Genomic DNA, 8730 nt, shown 5'->3' on the forward strand with positions numbered 1-8730 from the left:
TTAAATTTTGCTATTCTTAATAATAAAATTTTTAAAAAATCCACCAGATGCTCTGTCGGAGAAGGAGGGACAATTTCCTCCTGTACCTGTCAGATCTGATTTGACGGTTCATGCACAAAAAAATAATAACAATAAAAAAAATTTGCTATTCTGACTGGGGTGAGATGATATCTCATAGTTGTTTTAGAAACTTTTTATGTTTTTTTAGTTTTTGATACTTCTAAAGTTTCTCTTCATTCCCTCATATTACCTCAATTTTCTAAACAGGTTGATGCAGAAGAGATGGTTTTGCTGTTTTTAAGACTTGGGGCATGTGAGAAAAATATGTCTCTATCCAGAGGTGTAGGTAAAATTTTTAACAAACACAATTGATCATGTGTAGTGTAAAGGTCCTGGAGCGCTCTTGCTTCCTTGTCCCTCCTTTCTGCCTTGTCCCCTGTTCGCCTCCCAAGATGATAGTGATGAGATGACAGACATTGCTATGATTAGAGGACAAAAGACATCTGTAGAATCCTCTGTAGCACAATTTAAACAAAAAATAATGAATAATGATTAATGAACACTGGAATTCAAAATACCAGATGTTTTGAAGATAGGTGCCAGTTTTCAATTGTTTTGAACACCACATTACAAAAGAACTATTTTTAAAAATAAAAAAGGATTTTGTTGTTGTTGTTATGTGCCGTTGAGTCGCTTGCGACTCAAAGCGACCCTATGTACAACAGCCCTAAACTCTGCTCTGTCCTGTGCCAATCGCACCGTCTCTGACACTTCCATCCTGATTACCCCAGTCACTGAATCAATCCACCTTATAGAGGGCCTTCCCTCCTGCACTGTCCCTCCACCCTCCCAAGTATGATGTTCCTCTCCAAGGACCGGTCCCTCCTTACAACATGTCCAAAGTATGTTAGACAGAGCCTCAGAATCCTTGCCTCCAAGGAGCCACCAGGCTTAACCCTTTCCAGAATGAATCTGTTTGTTTTTCTAGCAGTCCATGGTACTCTCAATACTCTTCTCCAGCACCATAGCTCAAAGGCATCAATTCTCCTTCTATCCTCCTTGGTCATTGTCCATTGTCTATCTGTGTTTCATTGACTATGCAAAGGCATTTGACAGTGTGGATCATAACAAACTGTGGCTGACTCTGAGAAGAATGGGAATCCCAGAACACCTGATCGTTCTAATGTGAAACCTATACTTGGAGAGGCAGTCATCAGAACAGAGCAACTGCATGGTTCAAAATTGGGAAGGGCTTATGCCAGGGATGCATCCTATCTCCATACCTTTTCAACCTGTATGCAGAACAGATTATCCGGGAGGCTGGGCTCTATGAGGAGAAATGTGGGGTCAAGATTGGTGGACGATTTATCAACAATCTGCATTATGCGGATGACACAACCCTGCTTGCTGAAACTGAGGAGGACCTGAAGCACCTGCTGCAGAGGGCCAAGGGCTGCAGCCTCCAATATGGATTGAGACTCAATGTCAAGAAGACAAAGATTCTCACCACTGGACCAATTGGCAGCATCAGGATGGATGGTGAAGAGGTTGAGATTGTTCACAGCTTTAGTTTGCTTGACTCCACAGTCAACACTCTTGGCTCTTGGCACCAGTAGCCAGGAAATTAAAAGGCACACCGCCATGGGAAAGTCTGCTGTTAGGGACCTCTCCAAAGTACTGAAGAGCAATGGTGTCTCTCTGTAGACTAAGGTGCATCTGATAGAGGTCATGGTCTTCATAATCACTTGTTATGCATCAGTTGGACAATGACCAAAAAAAGGTTTAGGGAAAAGAAAAAAATTAAAATATTATCTAAACTGTCGAATGACCCCCTGTTTGTTACTGATAAACTTCAATTACATCTTCTTTCCCCATTCCCAGTTCTTTTAGAGTGTGATTATCAGGAATTCTCTAACCTTCAAAAACAAACCTGAGTGAATTCATTGGAACCTGTCTCTGACAGTATGATTCTTTGAATTTCTTGAGATGTGTTGTCAGGTTCACCTTGAAGTTCACAGCTATCCTGTCCATTGACTTTTAGTTTGATGTATTCTCCTTCTTTCTTGTCCCCTAAGTCTTCAGTTGAAGGTTTTGCCTCCTGGTCAGACATAGTTACAGTGGTTTCACCCCGGGGGCCTCCACAAAGCAACAGAGAGTCGCCCTCCAGGGTTTACAAATCCATCTATCTTCTTCACACAGCACAACACTGCGGCTCTTCTGACTGCTTTTATCAAGGTTGTTAACTATGGATCCAAGCAAGATGAAATTGTTAACAATTTCAATATTTTGTCTATCATTGTATTGTTATATTGGTATAGTGGTGAAAAGTTTTGAGGTTTTTGTTTGTTTGTTTTTATGTTGAGATGCAATCCATACTGAAGGCTGTGGTCCTTGATCTTCTACAAGTGCTTCAGCAAGCAAGGTTGTGTTATTTGCATAATACAGGCTGTTGATGAGCCTTTCTCCAATCCTGAAGCCACACTCTTGTTCATAAAATTCAGCTTCTCCAATTATTTGCTCAGCATACAGACTGAATAGATATGGAGAAAGGATAGAGCTTTGATGTGCACCTTTCTGGATTTTAAACAACTCTGTGTTCTCTTGCTCTGTTTAGACAACAGCTTCTTGGTCTAGGTTTAGATTTCATGTAAGCATAATTAAATGTTCTGGAATTTCTCAAGGTTAGCCATAGTCTGTTATGACCCATAGAGAATAGAATGCAAATAGACCTGCTCTGAAATTTTCTACTTTCAGCCAGGATCCATCTAAACTCAACAATAATATGCCTGGTGCCACCGCCTCTTTAAAACTCAGCTTGTGGGGAGGGTTAATCATAGGGTTGAACAATTTGATGGGTTGAGGGAGGAGTGGGTAAAGGAAGTGGGGAAAATCCCGTGTGAAACACAATGTATGTGAATTTTGTAGGTAAACCAGTTATTGTTATTGTTATTGTTATTGTTATTGTGTACCGTCGGGTCGAAACCGACCCATAGCTGACCCTCTGGCGAACCAGTATAAAATTTAAAAAAAAAAATTGTCTTAAAATAACCCATCTTGAACTTCTGACAGTTCTCTGTCAATTTACTGTTCTAACCATTTTTAGATTATCTTCAACAGTATTTTGCTTGTATGTGATATTAATACTTGATAATTTTCAAATTCTGTTGGATTACCTTTCTGGGGAATGGGAACACATATGTGTCTCTTCCAGTCAACTGTTCAGGTACATGTCTTCCAATTTCCTGACACAAAATGGTTGCATTTAGGCCAAACACTAATGTCTCCAAGGATCACAATCCAACACTCAAAGGTCCAAGTCATTGAATAGATTCCTCATTACAACCCCAGGATTTTTCCTTACTCCCATTTTTAAATCCAAATTGAAAGGTCGTGTCCAGTGAGCTCTGGTGACCTAGCACTTACGCGTCCCTCTGGAGTCCCCTCCCATTAAAATTCATGGCTCGGAAAGTGGGGGAAATCTATGGCAATTGAATGGCAAGGGTTCTTTTCCTATTTTATCTTGTCTTGAAAGGTTAATAATTTTTTTTTTTAAAAGAAAATAGCCCCTGTTCCCGCCCGGTTTCGAACCGGGGACCTTTCGCGTGTGAGGCGAACGTGATAGCCACTACACTACGGGAACTACAGAGGTTCTCTGCTGGCCTAATAAAATCTACATGGAAGTCAGACCTTGGGGTTTTTTTGTTTGTTTGTTTCTACCTTTTAAAAAGGACTCTGAAAATTATTATACAGTCGTTAATAGGTGTTTTGTTTCATTCTTGTACGTTGGGTTTCCGTTTTCAACATTTTAAAAAAATAAGTTGTCAGCATGCTAGCAGGAAACACTGGGGAAGGGGGGAGGAAGGCAAGAAAAAATAACATCACAAATTTTTTTCAGGCAAAGGACTCTGAAGCTTCCCTTAGGCACCTAATTTAGTTTCCTGCCTCTCCCTGGAAACGAGGACCTTGAGGCCCCACCAGGATTTCGGGATCCCAACACCTCACAAAGCTCCCCTCGGGTACTCCACCTCCCACCGCGAAGGAGCCACAGAGGCCCCACCTCGGGGCTACGGACGGAGGTGCTGGACGTCAGTGCTTTGGCTCATAGAGAAAGATACTCCCAAGAAAAGATGTCCTACCTCGATGCTCACTCACTGTCCCCTCCCCCTACCCGTGGTTACTTAGAGTCAATTTGGACTCTTGGCGACCCCATGTGTGTGATGAACAGCTCTGCAGGGCTCTTCCCTCCCCCCCCCGCCCCCTTATCATGTTTGGGGAGTGTGTGTGTTGTATTTCAGTGGAAGTTTACAAAGCAGATTTGTTTTCATTCAATCATTTCTATACGTTTTCTTTTATAGTATTAATCATGATACCCACAATATAATCACACTTTCCCCATCTCCTCTCTGGAATTCTCATTTCTATGAATTCTTCTATCTTACCGCTTCCCTACTAAAGGGCTTTACCCTTCATTAAATGCTGCTTTTGACCTCATGTAGTTGGTTATTTTAAGGCTTGAGTGCCTTTCTACTGCTACTAGTTACCTATAGGACTGTCTATTGTTTGATTGAAGAGTTGAGTTATAGGGGTGTTTTGTTCCAGTTTTAAAGGGTGACTAAGAGCTATAACCTTGCTTGCTGTCAGTGAGGAGGACTTGAAGCACTTGTTGCAGAAGATCAAAGAATGCAGTCTTAAGTATGGATTGTGTCTCAATATGAAAACAAAGATTCTATCCCGGATGAGCTCCCCCCAAAAAAAAATATTCTTACCACTGAACCAATAAGCAGTGTCATGATGGATGGAGAGGAGATTGAAACTGTCAACAGCTTCATCTTTCTTGGATCCACAATTAATATACTTGGTACCAGCAGCCAGGAAATCTGGAAATGCACTTGGACTGGGAAAATCTGCAGGTAGGGACTTTTCCAAATTATTGAGGAGTAGTGATGTCAGTTTGAGGACTAAGGTGCCTCTGTTTCAGACCATTCTTTTTCTGGTTACTAGCTATACCTCTGAGACCTGTATAATGAGTAAGGATGACAAAAAAAAGAATTGATGGCTTTGAGTTGTGGTGTTAAAGAGCACTGGACATCACATGGACAGCCAAGAGATATGTCTTGGAGAGGGTACAGCTGGAGTGCTCTTTGGAGGTAAGAATGATGAGACTTCACCTCACATACTCTGGACATGTTGCTAGGAGGTGCTATTCCTTGGAGAAGTACATGATGTTGGGAAGGATGGAGGGTTGGCCAAGGAGAGGAAGGCCCTCAACCAGGTGGATTGACATAGCGACTGCTGTAATGGGCTCTTGTGTGTTAGGAAGTGTGAGGATGGCACAGGACAGGACTGGGTTTAGATCTTTTGTTTATAGGGTCACTATGAGTCATATCCGACTCAATAGCACCTAACAATAGCAACAATAAAAGGTCCATAGTCTCAGAAGTTCCACCAGTCTCTATGAGTCCAGTACGCCTGGCCTTTTATGGTTTTGTGTTTTGATCCATATTTCCCTCACCCTATCCAGGATCATCTACTCTGATCCTTTCTAGTTGTTGTTGTTGTTGTTGTTGTTGTTGTTGTTGTGTGCCATTGAGTCACCTGTGACTCATAGCGACCCTATGTACAATAGCTCTGAACCTTGCCCTATCCTGGGCCAGTCTGAGTCTAACACACTTAATCCCATTGCCTAATTACCATAACAATCCATCTCATCCAGGGTCTTCCTCTCCTGCACTGTCCCTCCACCATTCTAAGCATGATGTCCTTCTCCAAAGACTGGTCCCTCCTCACCACATGCCCAAAATATGGGAAATGGAGCTTCAAAATCCTTGCCTCCAAGGAGAAACTTGGTTTCATCCTCTCTAAAACAGACTTATTTGATCTCCTGGTGGTCCATGGGATGCATGTTCAATACTCTTTTCCAGCACCACAACTCAAAGGCATCAATTCTTCTTCTGTCATCCTTAGTCATTGCCTGATGCATTGCAAGTAACTGCCAAGACCATGTCTCAGATCAGGCATATCTTGTGGTCTCTAGATGAACATCATTGCTCTTTAGGACTTTAGAGAGGTCCCTGACAACAGACTTTCCCCAATGTAATTTGTCTTTTGATTTCCTGACTGCTGAGAGTCCCTGCTGGAGTGGTAGGATATAGTGGCCCTGCACCATGTAGATCTTATAAAGTTCAGCTTCTCACGGTTCATTACTCCTTTTACCTAATTGTTTCGTGTAGGGAACCATAGAACACAAAGGACTGCATCCTTAGAATATGGCTGTGTGCCTTGCACACAGAAGGTGTCTTCAGAAAGAAGATTGCAAGCAGATCTCACAAGGTGCTCTGAGAAGGAAGACTGCAAGCAGTTCTCATACATCTTTAGACACTGACTTTCATTATTATTCCTGCTCTTGATAAGGTTGTTTCAAGATGAGAGAAAGCACAGTTTATGAATACAAAGAAGTCTTGGTTGAATGTATCTAACTATGTACTCAGCCCATCAGGAGCCCTATGGTAATCTTAATGTTTCTACTTGTACCAGGCCTGCCTGGGCTCTATGATGTAACCCTTAAAGTTTCTATTTCCCTGTGAACCATTTCTTTGTTTCCAGAAGGTATAAATAAAGATGGCACAGCTGCCATGGGTGTGTGTGTGTGTGTGTGTGTGTGTCCAGTCTAGTCCTGTCTGGCTGGAGCGGTCCTATTTCATCTCTGTATATTGTTTGTCTCTTGTGGCCTTATTTATTAACATCTTCCAGGCATAATTTCCCCCAGAGAAACAGAATAAGTGGTCTCCAACAGTTTCGTTATATCTTTGTGCATTTCACTTCCTTATTTTTTCCAGACAGACAGTGACCAAGTGTCACAACATAGATGGCTATTCTCAAATTTTAAGACCCCAGTGCTACTCACCAAAGGAGGCTGTAGAAGGTTGTCTTTGCAGACTTTGTTGTGCTAATTGATCTTGAAGTCCCCCAAGACTATGGTCCCTTCTCCAGAACCAACAACTTGCTTCCTCAAGGTATTTGGTTATATGAGTAAGAAGCCCCTTGTCAGCTCTGCTATATGTATGAATTTATTTAAAACATAATGAATGACGGCAAGACGCTGCACTGCAATCCCAGAGGTACGTGGTTCAAATCCACCAGACACTCTGCTGGAGAAGGAGGGGGCAATCTCCTCCTGTACCAGTCAGATCTGATTTGACGGTACACGTAAAAAATGATAAAATAAAAACTAAAAAGAAAATTAAAAAAACCCAACAACATATGAATGACAATAAAAATGGAAAGAATTTACTCTGCATTTCTCAAGCCAAGAGAACGGAAAAACAATTTTAAGCCTTGAGTCACAGTACTTAAAGAGGCTATGGGCAATAAGTTGAATGATCCAGAAGCATCAAAAGAAGATGGAGGGAATATGCAGAGTCACTGTACCAAAAATTGACACTGAAAATTATCAGAAAGTACCATATGAGCAGGAGCCAATGCTAATGAAGGAGGAAGTAGAAGCTGCACTGAAGGCATTGGCAAAAAATAAGGCCTAATAAGGATACCAATTGACATGTTTCAACTAACAGATGCAGCCCTGGATGAGCCTATGCTAGGATATTTGGAGAACAGCTGTCTGACTAACGGATTGGAAAAGGTCCATATTTGCTTCCATTCCAAATAAAAGTGGACCCAATAAAATGTGAAAACTATCAAACAATAACATTAATATCATATGCAAGCAAAATAATACTGAAGATTATTCAAAAACACCCAGAACAGTATATAGATAGGGAACTGCCAGAAATTCAAGCAGGATTTAGAAGAGGCCGTGGCATCAGGGATGTCATTGCTGATGTCGATAGGTCCTGGCTGAAAGTAAGAAATACTGGAAGAATGTCTATTTGTGCTTAATTGACTATACAAAGACATTTGACTGTGTAGATCGTAACAACTTATGGCTACCACTGAGAAGGATGGGAATCCCAGAGCACTTAATTGTGCTTATGCAAAATCTAGATCAAGAGGCTTTTGTGCAAGTAGAGCAAGGGAACACTGTTGTTGTTGTGTGCAGTAAATCAAAACTTACCCATAGCTGGGCTTTCAGAGGCAGTTAATCACATGGGATTAATTTCTTGCCCATCCTTCTTCCATGGAGCAGCTGGTAGATTAGAGTGGCATAGCTGTGTGATTGCAGCAGTTTCTTGACACTAGGCCAACAATGGTCTCATAAGCAAATACTACATGGTTTAAAATTAAGAAAGTTGTGCATCAGGGTTGTAACTGAAAGACCTAAACCCCACAGCATAAGTCTTATAAGTCTCTCTGTGTAACTGTGTTTGTGTAATTCTGTAAGTTTTCTGTATAACTACTATCTGTTAGCTTTTTAGGAAATATATTTCAGGAATATCTAAACCTCTTGGTGTAACCTAATCAGCATAGCCTAAAAGTATCTTCTATTTGCTTAAGCCCCCCATTCCTGTGTACTGGAGACCATCTCTGGGAGCGAATTCAACCCTCTCTGGGAAACTAATTAGTCCTGTGCACTAAAGGCCGCTCCAGGAGGTAATTTGTCATCCTCAGGCCTCTGGGAACTGTTTTTTTTAAACCCCTCATTTAACCTCCTCTGCTCTGGTACGCTTACTGAAAAACATGTAGCTATAAGAATATATGGTCTTATAAATGACATCCAAGTAGATATATGTATACCCATATTTATCGCAGCTTTGTTTACAATAGCAAGGAGTT

At 41.4% G+C, this 8730-nt stretch overlaps 1 non-coding gene and 1 pseudogene across 1 annotated transcript; both read right to left on the reverse strand.

Annotated features, from left to right (window-relative positions):
- Nucleotides 1–1812: 1812 nt before the first annotated feature.
- On the reverse strand, nucleotides 1813–2110 carry LOC102862957 (annotated as a pseudogene).
- Nucleotides 2111–3567: 1457 nt separating this feature from the next.
- Nucleotides 3568–3640, reverse strand: TRNAV-CAC. The gene has a single exon. It is a non-coding gene; the product is annotated as a tRNA-Val (tRNA).
- Between the last annotated feature and the right edge of the window lie 5090 nt (nucleotides 3641–8730).

Source organism: Elephantulus edwardii, unplaced genomic scaffold (assembly GCF_000299155.1).
Source record: "Elephantulus edwardii isolate Elephantulus edwardi_28Jun2011 unplaced genomic scaffold, EleEdw1.0 scaffold00384, whole genome shotgun sequence".
Lineage (NCBI taxonomy): Eukaryota > Metazoa > Chordata > Mammalia > Macroscelidea > Macroscelididae > Elephantulus > Elephantulus edwardii.